The sequence below is a fragment of the Mytilus californianus genome, unplaced genomic scaffold (assembly GCF_021869535.1).
Source record: "Mytilus californianus isolate M0D057914Y unplaced genomic scaffold, xbMytCali1.0.p SCAF_14, whole genome shotgun sequence".
NCBI classification, from domain to species: Eukaryota; Metazoa; Mollusca; class Bivalvia; order Mytilida; family Mytilidae; genus Mytilus; species Mytilus californianus.
In genome coordinates, this window is record NW_026262626.1 from 23624805 (window position 1) to 23652300 (window position 27496).

Consider the following 27496-nt stretch of genomic DNA (forward strand, 5'->3'; position numbering starts at 1 on the left):
CATAATAATTTTTGTTCTACATGTATTATTATGCCTTTTTGTCACTTTTTTGTGACATTTTTCTATGAACAATATTTTTAATTCTAATATTTTCCATCAAATGAATTTAGCCTCACCTGCAGGTTGCATTTTGTTTAATTTCTAGTATCATTATTTTAAAACTATGTATACACAAATTACCTTTCTCATCTCAATTAGTAATATGAGCTGGTGATAGAAATGTAATGTGCCATCTGGTTTCAATTTATCTCTGTGTAGTGGTAAAGACAGGAAGTACCATAAATTAATGTACACAGAGTTTGAGGCCAAATTAAGGGTAGAGCATTTCTTCTTTGTATATATTTCCATTATAACTTATAACATCAAAGATAAACAAAAATATATATATATAATTATTTTTTTATTATAATATGTAACAAATATTCAAGATTTAGGCAATTGATATTTATAATTAGGGGCAAATTTCAAAGGGATCACACTGTCACAATACCCTAAGCAACCTTGATCAACATATTCAAAATTTGAACTGGACATGAACATGCATACAACAAACAAAGATGTCTTCTATCATGAACAAAGTAATACGAATTTTACAATGGATTTAGATCCAAAAGTTCCAATTAATTCTATTGACACTGGATAGTGCATATGATAGCCTTCAGTTGACATGACTCTTGGATTTAGGAAGATTGGTGTTTACACATAATTTGGATAACATCTTTTGGTAAGTACAATGGAGTTGAATGTCCACCATTTTGAATAAGTGCTTGCTCTTACAGTTCAAAATAGTGATATTCAAAGAGTTTTCTTAACTTAATAGAGTTGACAAAAGTATAAGACAATAGATTTATGCACATGAATATTATTAAAATTGTGTAAGACAGGAGATATTTTTTTAAATCTATTTAAGACTATATGTTTTAGAAAGTACATTACTTAAATTGAAACAAGAAATCTTCTAATAAAAGCAGTTTGGTATTAAATTAGAGATCTGTGATTTGACTGCCAATAAGAGGTCTTTCAACAAATGGCAACAATATTTAGCTTTTATATATACACAACTAATCACAAAAATTTTAAAGAATAGACAAGACCAATTATGTTATAGTTCAATGAAAAACAAATATTCAAAAAAGCAGTAACAACCTAGTACTGGCATAAGGTTAAATGTATAGTAATATGCAATTTCTAGAAGGACTTGATAACTTTTAGACATTGACCCTTTAAGTCAAACAAATGCTGGAAAAATTGGTCTGTAATCATCTCTTTATAAAGAGTTATTTTCATTTTACAAGTCCAGAATTTACAATATATAGTAGTAACTTATATCTTTATATCTTTATAATGTTTAGTTATTCTTTTAATGTATGCTAAATTCTTCAACTTTTATTTTGCAGTATTTGAAATCAGAAAATTCAACTTTAAGGACAGTTAGTACAGAGAAACAGAACTAAAGGATACACAGATATGTAACACAACAACCTATAGAGGACAGAGAAAATTTTGTTTTATTATTAAATCATACTTTTTTAAATGCTGTTTTTAATTCCTATTTTTTCAACTGAAATTGTTGAAAGATTTGCTGCAATATTGCTGCAATATTGCAAGAAATTAATTTTCCTGCAATATTGCTGCAACATTGCAGCTAATGAATTTGCCGCAATATTGCTGCAACAATCATAGCTACTGATTTTCCCGCAAACATTTGCTGCAATATTGCCGCAAATTGTTGCGGCAATATTGCAGCAACTGTTTGCAAGAAAACTAATTTGCATACGAAAAATGAATATTTGCAGCAATATTGCCGCAAATAGTTGCAGCAACATTGCCGCAAATATTTGCAAGAAGCCTTATTTTTCCATAAGGGTGACCCCACGGACTCAACCTATATTTTATTTGATTTGTTTTATGGTCCTGTGATCATTACTGAAAACCGCGTGTGTCTATCACTTACTGTTTTCAAGTTACCTGTATATATAGTGATTTGAAAATTAAAAAAAAAAGAAATCCCCTAGGGTTCTATAGTAAATCCCTCCCTTCTGTTGACCCCTCAAAATATCCCTAAATAGACCCCAAGAAGAAAAATAATAAGAACTGAGCAAAAACAATAAGTCTCCAAAATTTGTTTGGGAGACTTAATAGCAAGTAGTATAATTACGAATTTTGTTATAGTCCGATTGTCTGATGCCGATTATGTAATAGGCCGAGTTTATTATAGTCCGAGTTTGTTATGGGCCGAGATGAGATACCAGGATACTTTCGATAAACTCGGGCTTTTCCGTCTTTAATAATTAAACATTTGTAAAAATCGTAGTAAGCGTCGAAAAATGTTCATTCATGAAATATTTTCAACACAGTATCAATTTTTTCTTCAACCGGAGGACGGGAGGAAACCCCTGAAGATACTACAGGGACTGATATATTTTGAATGAAAATGTCTCTACTTTTACGGATGCACAACAGGATGAAGCCTTGCCTGTGGCAGATAAATGCACTAAAGCAGTCACATCAAACAAAAGTACTAACACAAAACAAATTGTTCCTACCCAAACACCTGAGCATAATTCTCTTGAAATGAACTTTACTCCAGTACAAAGTGAAAAAGAAAGTCAATCCCACTGAGTTTGACCCTAATCAGTGACAGTTGTCGACTCTGTGGCAGATAAAGGCACTAAAGCAGTCACACCAAACCAAAGTACTAACACTTAACAAATTGTTTCTCCCCAAACACCTGAGCATAATTCACTTGAAATTAGTCTGCTCCTGTAAAAAGTGAAATTGTCCATCAATCACACTCTGAGTGCAGCCCTAATCAGTGACACTCACAGTTGTTGACTCTAGCTCAGAACTAAGCACTAAAACATTATACTATGACATATACATGTAAATGTCTGTGAGAGAAATCTTACTGACAAGGAAACTTGCAATAAATTTCAGGGTTGTATGACGAGTTCATATTAGAACATGAAAGAAAATTGGAAATTTTAAAATGATAAATAACATGTACATCCTTAAAATATGTTGAACACAAAGATTTATTTCATCTTAATTCATACGTTATATGACACATTTTTCGCACCTGCTCTATCTCGAAAAGATTTTTACAGTGTAGTGTACTACTATTGGGACAAACAATATCAAAATTATAGAAAAGTCTACCAGCTCTAACTTAAAATATTGACAATTCTATGTTAAGGGGGTCTAAAAATCAGTTTGACAGCTTCAGACATACTAGTTTTTGACCTTCTTTAACTGGACCAAATCACTACTTAACATAAAGATTCAGCGCCCAAATTTTTTTAAACATGTAATTTCACCCCCTTACTTAAAATTTCATGCATAAAATATAAAGAAATAAATTTGGAAAGTGTATGAAAAAAATAGGCAAGTTATACACTGTCCATACTAGGGACTATATTCGTAGACAACGAAAATCTAAGAACGATAACTGTGTCCTCGGACCATATGTGTGGTTCCAGTTACATACTTTTAAAAAAAAGGGTCGATAGGTCGGGAATATTTTTTTTTTTTTTCTAAATTTTTATTTTGGATTGTCATAATCCGGAAAAAAATCGTGTGTTTACCGAAATTGTTTCCGGTATTATACACGCCCCTACCGGAAGTTCACCATTTTACACGAGTTTGGTTGTAAAATAAACAGTCATGTTACGTTTTCAGTTTATTTTGTTGCATTCCATTATAAATTCTTTCATTTTAGCCATTACAGATACATCTAATGGAAGTTCAGATGACAGAAATCTATGAATTTAATTATTTTAATTCAAAATCCTCAAAATTTTATCGTTTGAAAATTTATTTTTCAGAAATGAAAAAAAAATTCTAGGGTCGGGGTTTAAACTAGGGTTGGTCGGGTAACTTGAACCACACACATATTTTTATTTGGCCTTAAGAAATATAAAGAATGACAATAGAGCTTGTGATTATGAATATTAGTTATCATAGTGAAATCAATGGTATGTACATGTATATTTAAGAAATTCAACTCCGGTGTAAAATTTTCTTCACTCTAGTCCAAATAATTACAAGTTACAACGCCATATTAGTTACATGTATGAAACTTCATTCAAGTGGACAATGCTTTCTCAGTTTCTGTATCTATATTGCACACAAAAATAATAGCAAATTGGACCAGACCAATAATTTTGGTCTATTCGTAGTCCAGATAATTATGACATCTTGCAAGGCTATTTTATTTTTGCTTTGAGCCTTCCTACGACAAGGGGTCAAAGCAAAAGAAATGAAATAGACTTGTAAGACGTCACACTTATCTGGACTAGGTCTACAGTACTACTTTTACAGAACAACAAAAAAATATTTTTCAAAGGGATGATTATTTGAAATTTAAAGGTGGTTTTGAAAACAAATGATTAGCTCGGCAAATTACAACCGAGTCAATGGCAGGATGCATATATACCTGCCAACATTTAGAAAATGCCCATTTGGGGTTTCATGCGAGATCATATGGCTCTCACAACAATCCAAAAAAAAACTTTTAAGGGGCATGTAAATATATTCTAATGTTGTTTTTATGCTTCTTCCTAGGTATGAGGATGCAAATAATCATATGTAACGGAGCCTATGGCAGGATTAGTCCTTATAAGTTATAATTATTAAGACTTGGAAGGAGTTTTTTTTTATTTGATGTGTCGTGCAGGAATATTATTTTGGACGAATGGCATGATGTAAATAAGTATACATAACTGAGCCTATGGCATGATGCAAATGAAGTTTTTGTCCTTAATACTGCATATTAATATGGCGGTAAGGAACTAGGCACAGCCACAGGTTTTTTTTAATTTCTATTTCTTCATTTTCCTAAAAGATCACACGAGGGAAGTTCATTGGGGACGATAAGATTTACAAACCACTGTGTTTCGGTGTCTTTCATATAAAATGATGGCTACTGGCCATGGCTGAAATTAAATATTGCAGCACGTGGTTAATCTGTTGTATCTAAAGCACTTGTAAGTCATGCCGTCTGCATTTTAGCATATATTTACATTATAATACCTGATACCGATAAATTAAACCATGATTATCCTTCTAAAACATGTTTTCTCCTAACATTGGACCTTATTGAATAAACATTTTCGATTTGTTCCCATTAGTTTCTTCCACCAGTTCGTTCAAATCACAACTAACAATAACCCGAATAATCTAGTCGTTATATTACGCTCCCTATCGATCACTACATTTAACAGGATTTAGACTCGGTTCACCCACAAGCAGACATACTCCCTGTTCCAAATGAAGACTACAAGGCACTATACCAAGACTGTAATATACTTATTCAAAGGGCATTAGTCGACCATATTTCAGCCTTGAAGGACTGTAAAGAATTTGTTACCTACCACATCCCCCATCAGTATACAGAAGAGTCGAAGAAAAAGGTGTTATTGTAAGTATCCACAGTATACAATGTAGGTAATAAATGAAAATAGTAAATACATTTGTACATCTGTTGTGAAATAAAAGTAAACATCAAAATTTAACAAAAGGATTTTCTTCATTTGATATATATATATATGTGTGAATATTTACTTTATACATTTTTATAGATTTTTTTTTTTTTAGAAATTTTAGTATTTGTGCTCAGTTTTAGATTACAATATATATATACTGTCCATGTAACCTATGAATGGATGTACTTTAGACAGTTGTTTCTTAAAAACATAATTTGTTTTAAATATTTTTGATAAAGATATTTTCTTCAAATAAATAATATATATCTACATTGTAGGTACCTCTTGGAATCATGGAAAAGGATGAAAACAAAACAGAAGAAATGATTGAAGTTATTGAACATCTGCAACAGTATGTGCCTAGAGATGGACAACAAAAGATGATGCCACTTCTGTTAGGGGGAGATGCTCTTAGTGTAGAAAGAGGTGACGTGGCACAAAAGGCAAGAGCTGATGGAGTTTATCAAGAGGACCGTCTGGAAGGATTTATTTGGAAGAGTGAAGACTGGCATGGTCATGTCATAACTTTACAGGTATGTTTCTTATGTAATTGAATATGAAAAAATGGGTTACTTTTGTTTCATGTATGTAAAATGATAATATAAAAACAAGGAGCTGTAGTATGATTGCAACTGAGACTAATATCCACCAATGTTCAAATGAAGTGGGCGTTATCAACTGTAGGCAAAAGTACAGCCTTCAACAATGAGAAAAATCCATAACGTAGAGTTTGCTTTAAATATATGAAACAATTCAATTTAGAAAACTAACAGCCTAAGTAATAACAGAACAATATAGGCATGACAAAATTACAAGCAGGAACCAACGACAACCACTGAATAACAGGCCCCTGACTTTGGACAGACACTTAAAGAATGTTTGTGAATACTAATGTTATTTTTTCGGTCATACATGTAAGTTGGTTTTTTGTGTTTTTTTTAAATAATTTGTACATCTTTATTTGTTTATTTTTCAGGAAATATATGATCTACATTTTAAAGGGACATCATCTGCTGAAAAAGGAACCCTATTTCAGCTTAGGAACAAATTTGATCAGCGAGGTGTTAAATCAGTTGTAAGTACATTTAATTATAAACACAGCTTTTAAGAAGAAATGATAAACGTTTATTCATGTATTGCTTTTCTTCAGCCAGTCTATTAAATTCATTAAATGAAGTTGCTTTTCACCATAATTTTTTGTTCATATCCTATTGAAGGAAATAATTGTAATTGTAAATGATGAGAAACATTTAATATCTGTTTGATTCATAAAATTGTAAAGCTATGTTATATTGTCTGTCATAATAAACTCATGTTTCTGTTACTCTGAATACTAACAAACTATTTGATTTATAGATCTGCCTAAAATTTATTGTTGCATTAAAGAAAACCTGAATAAACGATTATAATTGACACTATTCTATATTTGAAATTCTGCCTAAAATTTATTGTTGCATAAAAGAAAACCTGAATAAACGATTATAATTGACACTATTCTATATTTGAAATTCTGCCGAAAATTTATTGTTGCATTAAAGAAAACGTGAATAAACTCTATTCTATATTTGAAATAATGTTCTAAAATTATAAACTTTATATTCTAGGTAAAGGATGCTGTCAATGACTGCAGACATTTTGTTCGTTTTGTGACAAAGGGCTATATTGTCCTAGCAGCCTTACAAATACTGAATGTGACTGATGTTGGTGATATAAACAAAATAACTGACAATATGAACAAATAGGAAAAGAAAGAACTTTTAGTAAAGGTGTCATCAGATATAGTGGAAAAATACATTGTAGCCAAACCATTTGAACTTGAACTGAATGGTCATGACACAGCAGACAATAACAGAGTACCTTGTGGATATCCAGGCTGCCAAAAGACATTTGCCATAAATGGAAAATGCAAGGAAAAACATAGAAATATATGTTTGTATAAAGTTTTGCAACATTTACAGTTAACAGAAACTAACAAAAAGCAGAAAGTAACTAACAAACTTGAATTCCGATAAAGCAGAAACAGAAGATCACAAGTTAAATTATTCATGTAGTTTGTTGAGAGATGGTCTATACGACTGGATAAGAGAAGATGCATCTAAAGAAAATGACGGTGATTGTCTAGCATGTCTAGTATGTGGAGGTTAGACATTCTGAAATATACTTTGCATAATCATACGAAATACCGTCTTCTGTCATTCCGGTTACAAGCCCAACTGTTAGCATTGCTACCACCAAAGCTAGCACACCAGTTGCGTCACAACAGGGATGTGAATATTCACAGTGGGGCCGGAAAAATGTACCAGGTGATTTGGCACTGGAATTTTTAAACGTGCAAAAGATTCCTTGAATTTTTTAAGTGGAAATTTGTCATCATCTTCGATACAAAGATGTGGTAGAAGTTTGCAGGGATGCAATGACCTAACGGAAGGTTTACAGCAATTTTTCGGTCGACCTTCAAACTCTTAGCCATCAATGCAAAACATTAACTCTTTAGTTGAAGAGCTATCAAAAGAGAAGTTATTTGATAAAATTCCAGGACGATGTCACCATTCCTTTCAAAACATTGTTAATGATGATACATGTAAAGTAAATGGACAAAAACTGAGCCAATGAATAACATCAAAAAAAAAAGAAACATTTGCGAAATACCAGCGCAGCCGTTCGTGTCAAATGTTTTGAACTGTAGAAATTTGCTTAGAATATGTGTACACCTGAAGTTACAAATTGTGATCATGAAAGTTCAGTGCAATATTTTGAAGTCATAGTGCAATTTTGTTTGTTATTCTTTTTACATGTTTTTTTAATGAGTTACAGTTTGTATTCAAATAGTGTTACCTTGTCTAATTTTTTTTTAATGTGATCATGTAATAGTATTCATTTTGTATGCAATGAAGATTTGTTTTACTAGTCTTATATGCAATTGTTCACAGTCTCTTGAAGTGTGATATTTTATTGCTTTGTTGGAATTTTGCTGCCTTTGGTTAAATCAAGACATGATGTGAATGGTAATTTGTGATCCCAAATACTCACGACAGTTGTTTTTGTTTTATAATTAACTGTGATCATTGTAAATAAATAGTGCTGTAAATATTTTTTTTCTTTTTGACTGATTGTGTTGGAAAAATTATGCGGTCTCTGGTTAAATCAATACAAGTAGGTTGTTATCGTAAAGATTTAATCAGTTGTTATTTTTTTAATTAATTGTGAATGTTGTGTTGTTAAGTGCTGTAAATATTCATGTTTTGACCAATTGTGACCATACATCTTTATTTAGTGCCAGTATAGAAATATTTTCAACAAGAGATATTTGTGGAATAATATAATATCTTATCTAATGAAACAGAATTCAGTGTCGAAATTAAAGGAATAGTGCTTTATGATGTATATGAATCTTCCAAGATGTACTGTTCCATATTACAATTAAGAGCCAATCTGCCAGAAAACCATGCAAAACCGTCCGAATGTCACTTTTTCCAAATGAGTTCATATTTGGCATATTGGTGCACCTTAGTAATGAAAATAACCACACAAATTTTTTTGGGAAAATATTAAACCGATCTGGATATTTTTTGAGCGCCATGTTTTAACAGATGAAATTGCTCAAAAACAGCAAAAATAAGCCTTTTTTGGCATATTTCGCTGGTTTAAATAAAAAAATATGGTAACAATTATAATTTTTTGATAGTTGTTCCTAGTATTACATCACTTTAAGTGTAAGAATGCATAGAATTAACAATGCTGTCTATTAAGTGAATGTATAATCTAACTGAGTCAATATGTCTTATTTAGCTACATGTCCAAAATGGCTGATTTTGGTCATCTTTCAGAGCCAAAATACTCCAAGACCCGTTTATTATTGTAAAACAACATATCTACTTGCAAAGTATAACTATATATACCCAATCAAAAAAAATATCAAGCTCGGCAAATAATGTTGGTGTCTGGTATATGCCACAACAAAATGGGGTAACCTGCATATTCAAATTTTCTCAATTTTGCCGTCTAATTTGTAACTACTGACATATGATAGGATCTGGACTTATAAATAGTATAACAACAAATGGAAAAGAATAATTAATGTTTCATTTAATACATTAAGAAAATAATCATACATAAATACAAATTATTCATTATAAATCTAGAGGCTCCCAGGAGCCGAAATAGATCGTCTTGACAAATTGTGAACCTAAAACGATAAAAAACACATATTTCAAACGCAATCAATTTAAATTAGAAGTTAAACAATTCAGAATAAGTTCAGACTGTAAAAAAAAAGTTTCTTCTGACCACTTTTGCAATTTATTCTTATAATATATTGATATAGTTGTTGGATAGTAGCAGAAAACTGTGAAAATTTGTAAATTTACACATTTCAGGGACAATAGCTCATAGATGTTATGTCCAATTTTTCAGAAAAATTTTGGGTATTTAGATCTTGTCATGTTGATAGTTTTTATCAATATATATATATAAATATATATATTGAAAAGTTTTTAAATTTTGTATACATAAAATTGAGAATGGAAATGGGGAATGTGTCAAAGAGACAACAACCCGACCACAGAACAGACAACAGCAGAAGGCCACCAACAGGTCTTCAATATATATATATGTATGACACTTCTAAAGTTATTAAGATTAAAAGTGAAAACTGTACACAGATGATTTTAACAGACACTTAGTGATGGAAATTTTTTTATGACCCTTTGAGCCTAGTATGCTAACAAGGCAAGATTTGCCAGGTACCTATATCTATGTTGCTGCAATGTGGTCAATACAAACATGAAAATCATAAATGCTTCTAAAATGAAAGAACCTTAGTGAGCGCGCTCACATACCCCACTTCCAGACATTGTCATTGGAGAAATAAAATAAGTGTAAGAAAAAAAATTGTATCAGAAAAAAAAATTGAATCATAACTTCCTGTCAATATGCACATCAACGTAGTATGTCCTTATTATCTACACAGTTTCATGAAATTCTGTTGTGTGGTTTGAGAGGAGTTGCGATGACAAAAGGTTGCAGTAGTATATTGGGCAAATAAGTTCAAAGGGACGTAATTCCTGGAAAAAAAATTGAAACGTAATTTCCTGTCGATATGCACATCTACGTAGTATGTCCTTATTATCTGAAAAGGTTTCATGAAATTCTGTTGTGTGGTTTGAGAGGAGTTGCGATGACAAAAGGTTGCAGTAGTATATTGGGCAATTAAGTTCAAAGGGGCGTAACTCCTGGAAAAAAAATTAAATCGTAATTTCCTGTCGATATGCACATCTACGTAGTATGTCCTTATTATCTGAAAAGGTTTCATGAAATTCTGTTGTGTGGTTTGAGACGAGTTGTGATGACAAACTGTTGCAGAAGTACATTAAAGTAAATTAGTTCAAAGGGGCCTAACTCCTAGAAAATGAATTGAATCGTAACTTCCTGTCTATATGCACAACTACAGTGTACATAGTATGTCCTTATTATCTAAAAAGGTTTCGTGAAATTCTGTTGTGTGGTTTGAGAGGAGTTGCGATGACAAGAAACAGGACTGACGGACTGACGGACAGACAGACGGACGGGTCAAAAACATTATACCCTCCGCAACTCGTTGTGTGGGGTATAAAAAAATCCCATAACTAGACAAAAAACAAATCACTTAGTCTATATATACCAGTGCAAAATTTATAAAGAATTTTGAATGAAATTGGATAGCTGTTAAGATTACTGTACCTATAATGCTCTACATCACATCCTCGGAGATAACAGAATTAAAATAAGTCATATGAATCTTCAAATTTCAATAAAGTTGAATGTGTTTTTTTATACTTGAACGGCTATAGGTTTTACTATAAAACAAGTGTACATTAACTTTCTTGTAAAAGAAAAACCATAACATTAAAATCTCCATAAATGATGAACTGTTATTTTTTGAGACATCATCCCATGGAAGATTTAACTGATGTTTTAAAGTTGGAAAGTTTCTGTTGCTTGTTTGGTTGGTTGAAATTGTTTCTGTTAGAAGCATAATCAGTCTCCCAATCTGATGTTGACTGCTGTGAAAGTTCAGTTGTTGTTGACACTGACAGAAAGGTTAGCTGCGAGTCCAGATCTGAAAACCACAAAACATACATACATAAATCAGGCTGTTAGTTTTCATATTTTTTCATTTTCTTATTTTGGGGCCTTTTATGGCTGAATATATATGCAGTATAGGTCTTGCTCATTGTTGAAGGCCATATGGCGTATGAAGACCTATGGCTTTACTTCTATGTCATTTGTTCTCATTGGCAATCATACCACATTTTTTTTTAATTTCATATATATCACTGACAGGAAATAAAATTGACAACTTTTACTGTAAGTGGATGCAGTTACAAAATTCTCCCAACTAAAGCCAAATCATTTTTGCAGAATAGTTATTATCCACTCCTTTTAAGCATGTCCAAATAGCCCTTAACATCTTTACAACAATAAAAATTGCCTCCATTTGGTTTGGCATGTCAAATTACCTCTCAATATAATTTTACATTGAAAACAGACAATGGTGATAATTTGACCTCTTTTAGTGACAATCTTTGAAATGGTGGCCATCTTTATATCTGTTCTCTGTGTCAAAGTACAGCTAAATATCAACAATCTTTAAAATCAAACTCAACAAAATTGAAAATTTTACTCTTTATTTGCTGTGTCCATCTTTAAAAAAAAATTTCATTGTTTTGTTGGCATGTCAAAAGGGCTATAATTCCTTAATGTCAATTTTCATATAAGGCCATCTTGAAAATGTTTGCCATTTTTGGAAGAAAAAACAACCTTACTTTGTTTAGCAAGTCAAACTACCACGACTATCCCTAATTAACAATTTTTATTAAATTAACCAGTGTTGAACTTTGTGCCATCCTTGGTGGCCATCTTGAAAATGTTTGACATCAGATAATATCCACATATTGTGCATTTCTTTTCACTAAAGTTTCATTTAAAAAGATAACACCAGTTATCTCAGAAAAGGACAAATTTTGTGGAAGATGAAGAAAAAATGCAAGTTTGGACAGAACATTCAAGCTATAACAGCTCTAAATTTGTAATGGGATTAAATATTTGACAAAGAATAGGTTTGCTAACACAGAATAAATATCGTATAAAGATAAAGTTTAATAGATTCAGCATATCAGAGAACCCCAAGATCAAATTAAGATTTAAAATTTAGTTTAATTTTGGACCCTTTGGACCTCAATGTAAACCAATTTCATAATAGGGCCCAAAAACTAAATACAGGTTAGATCAGGCTGAATCAGCATCTTTAAAATTATTGTTGAAATCAAACACAGTTAAATTATGGACCCCATTTGAACCAACTTGAAAACTGGGACCAAAATCATAAATCTAAGTACATATTTATATTCAGGATATTTGAATATTTCTATATATCATTCAAAGAACCCTAATTCATTGTAATTAGAGTTCAAGTTTTGTTAAAATTAAACTAAGTTAAAATTTGGACCCTTTGGACTTTAAAATGAGGACAAATTTGAAAACCGGACCAAAATTAAAAATCTAAGTATAAAACATTTGCATTTTGTATATCAAAAGAACCTCAAGAATTCCAGTTGTGTAGAAATAAGAAAAAAAATTTTGGACCATTTTGAAATCAATGTGAACCAATTTAAAATGGGGCCCAATTGCAACATCTTAAATTATTTAAATACATTGTTAGATTTAGCATATTAAGAACCCAAATAATGTATTTATTTTAATTTGTTCTTGTCCTAAACATGCATGAACTATTTGCCATTGGACATTAGCATTACCAACAACCAATCAATTAATTGAACAGGTGAAATATCTTCAAAAGTACCAATTAAAATCTCCCACTTTTATATTCGAAAAAGTAAAATCACAAAAATACTGAACTCCGAGGAAAATTCAACTAGAGGCTCTCAAGAGCCTGTGTCGCTCACCTGTATTTACTGATGCTTTGGAAATCATGTAAAATAAGGTTAAAATCATAATTAATAGTATTAGATATTATATATTATAATGATATCTAAGATAATAACAAAAAACTGCAAAATTTTTGTAAAATTACTAACTCAGGGGCAGCAACCCAACAACAGGTTGTCGGATTCGTCTGAAAATTTCAGGGCAGATAAATCTAAATCTGATGAACATTTTTGCCACCTGTCAGATTTGCTCTAAATACTTTAGTTTCAGAGATATAAGCCAAAAACTGCATTTTACCCCTTTGTTCTATTTTTAACCAAGTCGGCCATAATGGTTGGAAGGCGGTGTCATTGGACAAATTTTTTAAACTAGATACCCTAATAATCATTATGGCCAAGTATGGTTAAATTTGTCTTAGTAGTTTCAGAGAAGAAGATTTTTGTAAAAGATTACAAAAATTTACAAAAAAATTGTTAAAAATTGACTATTAAGGGCAATAACTCCTAAAGAGGTCGACTGACAATTTTGGTCATGACAACTTATTTGTAGATCTTACTTTGCTGAACATTATTGCTGTTTACAGTTTATCTCTATCTATAATAATATTCAAGTTAATAACCAAAATCTGCAAAATTTCCTTAAAATTACAAATTCAGGGGCAGCAACCCAACAACAGATTGTCAGATTTGTCTGAAAATTTCAGGGCAGATAGATCTTGACCTGATAATCAGTTTTACCCATGTCAGATTTACTCTAAATGCTTTGGTTTCAGAGATATAAGCCAAAATCTACATTTTACCCCTATGTTCTATTTTTAGCCATGGCGGCCATCTTGGTTGGTTGGCGGGGTCATCGGACACATTTTTTAAACTAGATACCCTAATGATGATTGTGGCCAAGTTTGGTTAAATTTGGCCAAGTGGTTTCAGAGGAGAAGATTTTTGTAAAAAGCTAACGACGACGGACGACGACGACAGTGGACGACGGACGCCAAGTGATGAGAAAAGCTCACTTGGCCCTTCGGGCCAGGTGAGCTAAAAAGGAAAGTCCACAATCAAATGGCAAAATCAAAAGTTCAAAGACATCAAACGAATGGATAACAACTGTCATATTCCTGACTTGGTACAGGCATTTTCTTATGTAGAAAATGGTGGATTGAACCTGGTTTTATAGCTAGATAATAAACCTCTCACTTGTATGACAGTCGCATCAAATTCCATTATATTGACAACGATGCATGAACAAAACAAACAGACACAATAGGTCAAATTGTCAAATATAGGGGTACAGCAGTCAACATTGTGTTATCATCTTAATCACTATAAAAACAAACAAATGTAACAAAGAAGCACAAAAAGGCATACATCAAATTTAACATCCTTATTTTGCTTATATTATACGATTTTATATATCTATGTAATATCCACCCATAAAGGATGGGAGGTTTTAAGTACTGGCGTAAAATCGCGCGTTTGAAATTCGCACAGGTAGACATAAAATAATTTTGTCGTTCAAAGTATGACGGGATACATAAATACATGTTCACATAAATGGATATCACAAAAAACAGACTTAACAGTAAAAGTAATACATATTAATAAATAAAATAATTGAAATGGAATGTATGAACAGTTCATTAGTCATTGTTAGTTATTGAATGGAAACTATAGAAGACGCCCAATATAGTACTACAAATTAAAATTAGCAAAGTGATTTTTCAATGGGAAAACCAAGTTAACAAAGACCTGTTTAATAAAACTGATGTACAAATGTATAACATGTAATTGTATAATTATGTTATTATATAAGTGATTACATATACTTTGTATGATTACCATGTTATACAAACAGTTAAATTAATATATAAGTTAATAATAACTTACCAATATCTTCTTCTATACATGTATTTAGTTTGACCTGGCTATTGTCACTTTTACAAAAAATCATCTTAATTGAGCATTGCTTGCATATATATAGCCCTACAAATAAAAAGTGTTAAACTATAAAATAATTCTTCAATTTTGTTTTACATGAAATAAAATATATCAGACAGGAAATGTAGGGTAGTGTAGCATCACTGTGCATGTAGTTTAAATGTATGTTTTTTCTTTTAAAAAGGGCTCTATAAGTAATCTACATGTACATACATGTACATGTAGGGTCCTAAAATTGAACCTTACAAAAGTTTGCAATGCTTTTGATTTTTTTAGTCTCCATGGCCTATTAGTTCATTAAAAAAATATTATTCTCTGGATAAAGTTGTCTAGTGTTACATGTACAGTTTGTTGTATGTAAAACATGTATTTGTAGGAGGCTTTTCCACGAGATTAAACTTTTTTTAGTAGACAAAGAGCTGAACAACTTCCAGTAAGAACTGAAAATATAACTTAGCATGCTTAGGGGAAGAGAATAAAAACCTGACCTGCTAAACGTTGAATATGTTGAAATAGATTTTGATTATTATCATGATTCTGGTCTATAAATTGATTTTTTAAAGCAGAAAATAAATATATATTGTACCCTGGTTAATAGCTTGAAAATTAAAATTCTGTCCTAAGTTGACAAGGACATAAATATTTTGACCATTCTAACCCTCCCCTTGCTTTTTTAATCAAATGGTCCCAAGACAGAACAATGTATATACGGATATATATTATTTGCTTGCACTTTTCCATAGGAAATAAATAAGATGTCTTAGAAACAGGTCAGGTGTAAAAGAATATTCACATGCCCCTTCAACACCCACCCCCTTTTTTTAATCTAGCTAATGTATCAATTGTTGGTCCCCTAATTTCAGATTGACTATATGGAACAAATGAAAATTGATTGTAAGATTTGTACCTGTTCCTACTGGAATAACTCGTCCTGTATACAGCCTGTTTTGAAAGGGTGAAGATCCTTGGTCAGCTTTGGCTTTGCTGGAAGAGGGTTGGACGAGATGTTGACATCTTGCTTGACTATCATGTCAATGAATTCCATAAAAGTCCCTGTACTTCGAGCATATTCAAAGACAAGATGATGTAACAACCATGGGAAAATAAACCACTCCTTGTCTTATATAAAATAAGGAGTCCTGTTGGAAATTCTACACCATAGTTTTCAGTATTATTCAGACTTCCTAAATGTAGATGAATGGTAGTCTGTATCTGTATGAATATGTTTGGTTACCAATGCTGGTTTCAATACCACGGTAGAGAGAGTGTCGTTGATTTATTGATGGTGTGCCAGAGCAGTTTTGACACTCTCAATCTCAATTTTGGTGCGAGCAAGGTGGTTCCACTCGCTCACTTTTTTTTTTACGAAGATTGATTTAGAATACTTGTTTTGCTCGTTGAAATCTAAAAACACTTTTTGCTGTTCATGGACTTATTTTTCCAATCAATATTTATCATGTTTATTCACTAAATTATTGTCATGATTGTCAAATTTCTTGGCAGTAATTATTTTTTTTGGAAATGCTATTTTGGTCTTTAGTGCCAATCTCCGGCGCAGAGTTCATATCCGTTCCGTACATGCTCCGCAATACTACACTTAATATTGAGTGTAGGTGGCACGGTAGCATTTCCTGGCCCATAAGGGATAATGATAGCCTTTTTAGGATTTTCACCACTTTCTAACACTGCGAAAAATTCTACTTACACAGTTAACTGAAGTACTTTCATTATACTAATCAGAAATAAATTTGAATATGTATCATGACCGTTTACTTTTTTTGCTATTTTTAAAAACCTAAGGCCACTAGTGCTTTTAGGTCTTTTATCATGCAGTGAATACAAAAATTAAAAAAATTCTCAAAAATTCATTTTCACCTGTATGTAAAATTATTTCACATTTTTCTACATCTGATTCATCCCTCAGTTTGGGAAAGTATGTTCAGTTGATACTGTATTTTTTGTCCAATCACACTGTTCAGATACATTGACTTAGGTAGGGTACACAAAAGAGCAACCTAAATTCCGGAATGCAAATACTACCGTGCTACCTTAACCAAGACATCACAAACTTGAAAACAGTCATGACACCTATGATGCATAGACTTCTTACTAGGAAACATATTACAATAAAGAATACTAGTCTGCACTTATTTCTTACCAAATAAATATTAAAGATTATACCCCTACCCCAGCTGGCAGATTTTCACTTTTTTTTCATCTTACCATTTTTACTTAAGGAGTGAACAAAACCCAAATATATGATGTTTCAAATCAACACAGAAGTAAAACATGGTGATTAAGGAGGAGTTATTGGATTGCCAACTCTATTTATAGTTAATCTGACTGAAAGAAACAGTTTAAGCACCAAATCATGAAAAATGATAGTAGAGTCCATTCCACATTTTACAGCATGCCTTACATTCCTTTAAGCATTTCCAGATTATGAAGGCAATACAACAAGGTTCTTTAGATGGCAGTTAACTATTATTCTAAAATCTTTTTGACTATACATGTACTAGAATACATCTCTAAGTTGACTGATTGTCTATTTCTCATGTGAGCATTAAAGTTAAATTATGTCCCCTTATATAATCAATTTACCTTTTTTGTGCTTTTCAGTGTCAGAAAATTAAAACAATTAATGCCATTTGCATGGAAAATGAATAAACTATTTAATCTTGCTGATATACAATCATAATCACATTCTTTGTCCAAAAAATTGTCTTGTCAATGTAAAGAAACCCCTAACGCTATCCCTATTTCAGCTAAATATGAGGGCTAAATGAATAAGTAAGGACCCCTTAACCACTTACTAGTTCCAAAAAAGCTCTTACTGGTGTCATGTTACCACAGAACTACAAATTAAACCTGAAGAAAACTAGTATAGCTGTACTTGTGTGGAAAAAAATGAGAAATTATGCACTTTATTTATTACGGTGAAAATTATAGGACGTACAGGCAACTAAAATATGTCGCGTCTCAAATTCCAGTTGTTGCACATGTGTCAGACACTGCGAAAAGTTAAAGCGAAACTTTATAATTTAAAATGTATTGCAAGTTACTTAAAAATAAAGAAATTTTACTTTCTTGGTAAATTTTAACATTATTACCCACAGATCAGGCAAAATTTGCTGAATCAGCAATTTTCACTCCCAGGGGTGAAATTTAAGGGCTGTTTTTATTCTACTTGCACTTAATCAACTTTTTATTGATAATATTACAAATTGCATAGGTAAAAAAAATACCTTTATTGATTTAGTGTAAACATATATATCCCAGTTAAGGTGGCACGGTAGCATTTCCTGGCCCATAAGGGATAATGATAGCCTTTTTAGGATTTTCACCACTTTCTAACACTGCGAAAAATTCTACTTACACAGTTAACTGAAGTACTTTCATTATACTAATCAGAAATAAATTTGAATATGTATCATGACCGTTTACTTTTTTTGCTATTTTTAAAAACCTAAGGCCACTAGTGCTTTTAGGTCTTTTATCATGCAGTGAATACAAAAATTAAAAAAATTCTCAAAAATTCATTTTCACCTGTATGTAAAATTATTTCACATTTTTCTACATCTGATTCATCCCTCAGTTTGGGAAAGTATGTTCAGTTGATACTGTATTTTTTGTCCAATCACACTGTTCAGATACATTGACTTAGGTAGGGTACACAAAAGAGCAACCTAAATTCCGGAATGCAAATACTACCGTGCTACCTTAACCAAGACATCACAAACTTGAAAACAGTCATGACACCTATGATGCATAGACTTCTTACTAGGAAACATATTACAATAAAGAATACTAGTCTGCACTTATTTCTTACCAAATAAATATTAAAGATTATACCCCTACCCCAGCTGGCAGATTTTCACTTTTTTTTCATCTTACCATTTTTACTTAAGGAGTGAACAAAACCCAAATATATGATGTTTCAAATCAACACAGAAGTAAAACATGGTGATTAAGGAGGAGTTATTGGATTGCCAACTCTATTTATAGTTAATCTGACTGAAAGAAACAGTTTAAGCACCAAATCATGAAAAATGATAGTAGAGTCCATTCCACATTTTACAGCATGCCTTACATTCCTTTAAGCATTTCCAGATTATGAAGGCAATACAACAAGGTTCTTTAGATGGCAGTTAACTATTATTCTAAAATCTTTTTGACTATACATGTACTAGAATACATCTCTAAGTTGACTGATTGTCTATTTCTCATGTGAGCATTAAAGTTAAATTATGTCCCCTTATATAATCAATTTACCTTTTTTGTGCTTTTCAGTGTCAGAAAATTAAAACAATTAATGCCATTTGCATGGAAAATGAATAAACTATTTAATCTTGCTGATATACAATCATAATCACATTCTTTGTCCAAAAAATTGTCTTGTCAATGTAAAGAAACCCCTAACGCTATCCCTATTTCAGCTAAATATGAGGGCTAAATGAATAAGTAAGGACCCCTTAACCACTTACTAGTTCCAAAAAAGCTCTTACTGGTGTCATGTTACCACAGAACTACAAATTAAACCTGAAGAAAACTAGTATAGCTGTACTTGTGTGGAAAAAAATGAGAAATTATGCACTTTATTTATTACGGTGAAAATTATAGGACGTACAGGCAACTAAAATATGTCGCGTCTCAAATTCCAGTTGTTGCACATGTGTCAGACACTGCGAAAAGTTAAAGCGAAACTTTATAATTTAAAATGTATTGCAAGTTACTTAAAAATAAAGAAATTTTACTTTCTTGGTAAATTTTAACATTATTACCCACAGATCAGGCAAAATTTGCTGAATCAGCAATTTTCACTCCCAGGGGTGAAATTTAAGGGCTGTTTTTATTCTACTTGCACTTAATCAACTTTTTATTGATAATATTACAAATTGCATAGGTAAAAAAAATACCTTTATTGATTTAGTGTAAACATATATATCCCAGTTAAGGTGGCACGGTAGCATTTCCTGGCCCATAAGGGATAATGATAGCCTTTTTAGGATTTTCACCACTTTCTAACACTGCGAAAAATTCTACTTACACAGTTAACTGAAGTACTTTCATTATACTAATCAGAAATAAATTTGAATATGTATCATGACCGTTTACTTTTTTTGCTATTTTTAAAAACCTAAGGCCACTAGTGCTTTTAGGTCTTTTATCATGCAGTGAATACAAAAATTAAAAAAATTCTCAAAAATTCATTTTCACCTGTATGTAAAATTATTTCACATTTTTCTACATCTGATTCATCCCTCAGTTTGGGAAAGTATGTTCAGTTGATACTGTATTTTTTGTCCAATCACACTGTTCAGATACATTGACTTAGGTAGGGTACACAAAAGAGCAACCTAAATTCCGGAATGCAAATACTACCGTGCTACCTTAACCAAGACATCACAAACTTGAAAACAGTCATGACACCTATGATGCATAGACTTCTTACTAGGAAACATATTACAATAAAGAATACTAGTCTGCACTTATTTCTTACCAAATAAATATTAAAGATTATACCCCTACCCCAGCTGGCAGATTTTCACTTTTTTTTCATCTTACCATTTTTACTTAAGGAGTGAACAAAACCCAAATATATGATGTTTCAAATCAACACAGAAGTAAAACATGGTGATTAAGGAGGAGTTATTGGATTGCCAACTCTATTTATAGTTAATCTGACTGAAAGAAACAGTTTAAGCACCAAATCATGAAAAATGATAGTAGAGTCCATTCCACATTTTACAGCATGCCTTACATTCCTTTAAGCATTTCCAGATTATGAAGGCAATACAACAAGGTTCTTTAGATGGCAGTTAACTATTATTCTAAAATCTTTTTGACTATACATGTACTAGAATACATCTCTAAGTTGACTGATTGTCTATTTCTCATGTGAGCATTAAAGTTAAATTATGTCCCCTTATATAATCAATTTACCTTTTTTGTGCTTTTCAGTGTCAGAAAATTAAAACAATTAATGCCATTTGCATGGAAAATGAATAAACTATTTAATCTTGCTGATATACAATCATAATCACATTCTTTGTCCAAAAAATTGTCTTGTCAATGTAAAGAAACCCCTAACGCTATCCCTATTTCAGCTAAATATGAGGGCTAAATGAATAAGTAAGGACCCCTTAACCACTTACTAGTTCCAAAAAAGCTCTTACTGGTGTCATGTTACCACAGAACTACAAATTAAACCTGAAGAAAACTAGTATAGCTGTACTTGTGTGGAAAAAAATGAGAAATTATGCACTTTATTTATTACGGTGAAAATTATAGGACGTACAGGCAACTAAAATATGTCGCGTCTCAAATTCCAGTTGTTGCACATGTGTCAGACACTGCGAAAAGTTAAAGCGAAACTTTATAATTTAAAATGTATTGCAAGTTACTTAAAAATAAAGAAATTTTACTTTCTTGGTAAATTTTAACATTATTACCCACAGATCAGGCAAAATTTGCTGAATCAGCAATTTTCACTCCCAGGGGTGAAATTTAAGGGCTGTTTTTATTCTACTTGCACTTAATCAACTTTTTATTGATAATATTACAAATTGCATAGGTAAAAAAAATACCTTTATTGATTTAGTGTAAACATATATATCCCAGTTAAGGTGGCACGGTAGCATTTCCTGGCCCATAAGGGATAATGATAGCCTTTTTAGGATTTTCACCACTTTCTAACACTGCGAAAAATTCTACTTACACAGTTAACTGAAGTACTTTCATTATACTAATCAGAAATAAATTTGAATATGTATCATGACCGTTTACTTTTTTTGCTATTTTTAAAAACCTAAGGCCACTAGTGCTTTTAGGTCTTTTATCATGCAGTGAATACAAAAATTAAAAAAATTCTCAAAAATTCATTTTCACCTGTATGTAAAATTATTTCACATTTTTCTACATCTGATTCATCCCTCAGTTTGGGAAAGTATGTTCAGTTGATACTGTATTTTTTGTCCAATCACACTGTTCAGATACATTGACTTAGGTAGGGTACACAAAAGAGCAACCTAAATTCCGGAATGCAAATACTACCGTGCTACCTTAACCAAGACATCACAAACTTGAAAACAGTCATGACACCTATGATGCATAGACTTCTTACTAGGAAACATATTACAATAAAGAATACTAGTCTGCACTTATTTCTTACCAAATAAATATTAAAGATTATACCCCTACCCCAGCTGGCAGATTTTCACTTTTTTTTCATCTTACCATTTTTACTTAAGGAGTGAACAAAACCCAAATATATGATGTTTCAAATCAACACAGAAGTAAAACATGGTGATTAAGGAGGAGTTATTGGATTGCCAACTCTATTTATAGTTAATCTGACTGAAAGAAACAGTTTAAGCACCAAATCATGAAAAATGATAGTAGAGTCCATTCCACATTTTACAGCATGCCTTACATTCCTTTAAGCATTTCCAGATTATGAAGGCAATACAACAAGGTTCTTTAGATGGCAGTTAACTATTATTCTAAAATCTTTTTGACTATACATGTACTAGAATACATCTCTAAGTTGACTGATTGTCTATTTCTCATGTGAGCATTAAAGTTAAATTATGTCCCCTTATATAATCAATTTACCTTTTTTGTGCTTTTCAGTGTCAGAAAATTAAAACAATTAATGCCATTTGCATGGAAAATGAATAAACTATTTAATCTTGCTGATATACAATCATAATCACATTCTTTGTCCAAAAAATTGTCTTGTCAATGTAAAGAAACCCCTAACGCTATCCCTATTTCAGCTAAATATGAGGGCTAAATGAATAAGTAAGGACCCCTTAACCACTTACTAGTTCCAAAAAAGCTCTTACTGGTGTCATGTTACCACAGAACTACAAATTAAACCTGAAGAAAACTAGTATAGCTGTACTTGTGTGGAAAAAAATGAGAAATTATGCACTTTATTTATTACGGTGAAAATTATAGGACGTACAGGCAACTAAAATATGTCGCGTCTCAAATTCCAGTTGTTGCACATGTGTCAGACACTGCGAAAAGTTAAAGCGAAACTTTATAATTTAAAATGTATTGCAAGTTACTTAAAAATAAAGAAATTTTACTTTCTTGGTAAATTTTAACATTATTACCCACAGATCAGGCAAAATTTGCTGAATCAGCAATTTTCACTCCCAGGGGTGAAATTTAAGGGCTGTTTTTATTCTACTTGCACTTAATCAACTTTTTATTGATAATATTACAAATTGCATAGGTAAAAAAAATACCTTTATTGATTTAGTGTAAACATATATATCCCAGTTAAGGTGGCACGGTAGCATTTCCTGGCCCATAAGGGATAATGATAGCCTTTTTAGGATTTTCACCACTTTCTAACACTGCGAAAAATTCTACTTACACAGTTAACTGAAGTACTTTCATTATACTAATCAGAAATAAATTTGAATATGTATCATGACCGTTTACTTTTTTTGCTATTTTTAAAAACCTAAGGCCACTAGTGCTTTTAGGTCTTTTATCATGCAGTGAATACAAAAATTAAAAAAATTCTCAAAAATTCATTTTCACCTGTATGTAAAATTATTTCACATTTTTCTACATCTGATTCATCCCTCAGTTTGGGAAAGTATGTTCAGTTGATACTGTATTTTTTGTCCAATCACACTGTTCAGATACATTGACTTAGGTAGGGTACACAAAAGAGCAACCTAAATTCCGGAATGCAAATACTACCGTGCTACCTTAACCAAGACATCACAAACTTGAAAACAGTCATGACACCTATGATGCATAGACTTCTTACTAGGAAACATATTACAATAAAGAATACTAGTCTGCACTTATTTCTTACCAAATAAATATTAAAGATTATACCCCTACCCCAGCTGGCAGATTTTCACTTTTTTTTCATCTTACCATTTTTACTTAAGGAGTGAACAAAACCCAAATATATGATGTTTCAAATCAACACAGAAGTAAAACATGGTGATTAAGGAGGAGTTATTGGATTGCCAACTCTATTTATAGTTAATCTGACTGAAAGAAACAGTTTAAGCACCAAATCATGAAAAATGATAGTAGAGTCCATTCCACATTTTACAGCATGCCTTACATTCCTTTAAGCATTTCCAGATTATGAAGGCAATACAACAAGGTTCTTTAGATGGCAGTTAACTATTATTCTAAAATCTTTTTGACTATACATGTACTAGAATACATCTCTAAGTTGACTGATTGTCTATTTCTCATGTGAGCATTAAAGTTAAATTATGTCCCCTTATATAATCAATTTACCTTTTTTGTGCTTTTCAGTGTCAGAAAATTAAAACAATTAATGCCATTTGCATGGAAAATGAATAAACTATTTAATCTTGCTGATATACAATCATAATCACATTCTTTGTCCAAAAAATTGTCTTGTCAATGTAAAGAAACCCCTAACGCTATCCCTATTTCAGCTAAATATGAGGGCTAAATGAATAAGTAAGGACCCCTTAACCACTTACTAGTTCCAAAAAAGCTCTTACTGGTGTCATGTTACCACAGAACTACAAATTAAACCTGAAGAAAACTAGTATAGCTGTACTTGTGTGGAAAAAAATGAGAAATTATGCACTTTATTTATTACGGTGAAAATTATAGGACGTACAGGCAACTAAAATATGTCGCGTCTCAAATTCCAGTTGTTGCACATGTGTCAGACACTGCGAAAAGTTAAAGCGAAACTTTATAATTTAAAATGTATTGCAAGTTACTTAAAAATAAAGAAATTTTACTTTCTTGGTAAATTTTAACATTATTACCCACAGATCAGGCAAAATTTGCTGAATCAGCAATTTTCACTCCCAGGGGTGAAATTTAAGGGCTGTTTTTATTCTACTTGCACTTAATCAACTTTTTATTGATAATATTACAAATTGCATAGGTAAAAAAAATACCTTTATTGATTTAGTGTAAACATATATATCCCAGTTAAGGTGGCAAGGTAGCATTTCCTGGCCCATAAGGGATAATGATAGCCTTTTTAGGATTTTCACCACTTTCTAACACTGCGAAAAATTCTACTTACACAGTTAACTGAAGTACTTTCATTATACTAATCAGAAATAAATTTGAATATGTATCATGACCGTTTACTTTTTTTGCTATTTTTAAAAACCTAAGGCCACTAGTGCTTTTAGGTCTTTTATCATGCAGTGAATACAAAAATTAAAAAAATTCTCAAAAATTCATTTTCACCTGTATGTAAAATTATTTCACATTTTTCTACATCTGATTCATCCCTCAGTTTGGGAAAGTATGTTCAGTTGATACTGTATTTTTTGTCCAATCACACTGTTCAGATACATTGACTTAGGTAGGGTACACAAAAGAGCAACCTAAATTCCGGAATGCAAATACTACCGTGCTACCTTAACCAAGACATCACAAACTTGAAAACAGTCATGACACCTATGATGCATAGACTTCTTACTAGGAAACATATTACAATAAAGAATACTAGTCTGCACTTATTTCTTACCAAATAAATATTAAAGATTATACCCCTACCCCAGCTGGCAGATTTTCACTTTTTTTTCATCTTACCATTTTTACTTAAGGAGTGAACAAAACCCAAATATATGATGTTTCAAATCAACACAGAAGTAAAACATGGTGATTAAGGAGGAGTTATTGGATTGCCAACTCTATTTATAGTTAATCTGACTGAAAGAAACAGTTTAAGCACCAAATCATGAAAAATGATAGTAGAGTCCATTCCACATTTTACAGCATGCCTTACATTCCTTTAAGCATTTCCAGATTATGAAGGCAATACAACAAGGTTCTTTAGATGGCAGTTAACTATTATTCTAAAATCTTTTTGACTATACATGTACTAGAATACATCTCTAAGTTGACTGATTGTCTATTTCTCATGTGAGCATTAAAGTTAAATTATGTCCCCTTATATAATCAATTTACCTTTTTTGTGCTTTTCAGTGTCAGAAAATTAAAACAATTAATGCCATTTGCATGGAAAATGAATAAACTATTTAATCTTGCTGATATACAATCATAATCACATTCTTTGTCCAAAAAATTGTCTTGTCAATGTAAAGAAACCCCTAACGCTATCCCTATTTCAGCTAAATATGAGGGCTAAATGAATAAGTAAGGACCCCTTAACCACTTACTAGTTCCAAAAAAGCTCTTACTGGTGTCATGTTACCACAGAACTACAAATTAAACCTGAAGAAAACTAGTATAGCTGTACTTGTGTGGAAAAAAATGAGAAATTATGCACTTTATTTATTACGGTGAAAATTATAGGACGTACAGGCAACTAAAATATGTCGCGTCTCAAATTCCAGTTGTTGCACATGTGTCAGACACTGCGAAAAGTTAAAGCGAAACTTTATAATTTAAAATGTATTGCAAGTTACTTAAAAATAAAGAAATTTTACTTTCTTGGTAAATTTTAACATTATTACCCACAGATCAGGCAAAATTTGCTGAATCAGCAATTTTCACTCCCAGGGGTGAAATTTAAGGGCTGTTTTTATTCTACTTGCACTTAATCAACTTTTTATTGATAATATTACAAATTGCATAGGTAAAAAAAATACCTTTATTGATTTAGTGTAAACATATATATCCCAGTTAAGGTGGCACGGTAGCATTTCCTGGCCCATAAGGGATAATGATAGCCTTTTTAGGATTTTCACCACTTTCTAACACTGCGAAAAATTCTACTTACACAGTTAACTGAAGTACTTTCATTATACTAATCAGAAATAAATTTGAATATGTATCATGACCGTTTACTTTTTTTGCTATTTTTAAAAACCTAAGGCCACTAGTGCTTTTAGGTCTTTTATCATGCAGTGAATACAAAAATTAAAAAAATTCTCAAAAATTCATTTTCACCTGTATGTAAAATTATTTCACATTTTTCTACATCTGATTCATCCCTCAGTTTGGGAAAGTATGTTCAGTTGATACTGTATTTTTTGTCCAATCACACTGTTCAGATACATTGACTTAGGTAGGGTACACAAAAGAGCAACCTAAATTCCGGAATGCAAATACTACCGTGCTACCTTAACCAAGACATCACAAACTTGAAAACAGTCATGACACCTATGATGCATAGACTTCTTACTAGGAAACATATTACAA

The 27496-nt window shown here is 31.7% G+C and overlaps 2 long non-coding RNA genes across 2 annotated transcripts; one reads left to right on the top strand and one right to left on the bottom strand.

The window, feature by feature from the left end:
- Positions 1 to 380: 380 nt before the first annotated feature.
- On the top strand, positions 381 to 1534 carry LOC127724439 (uncharacterized). The gene is made up of 2 exons (XR_007992507.1): positions 381 to 724; positions 1398 to 1534. It is a non-coding gene; the product is annotated as an uncharacterized LOC127724439 (long non-coding RNA).
- Positions 1535 to 9549: 8015 nt separating this feature from the next.
- Positions 9550 to 25239, bottom strand: LOC127724440 (uncharacterized). Its single transcript, XR_007992508.1, has 3 exons — positions 16251 to 25239; positions 15293 to 15388; positions 9550 to 11580 (listed from the first exon to the last, which is right to left on the bottom strand). It is a non-coding gene; the product is annotated as an uncharacterized LOC127724440 (long non-coding RNA).
- Between the last annotated feature and the right edge of the window lie 2257 nt (positions 25240 to 27496).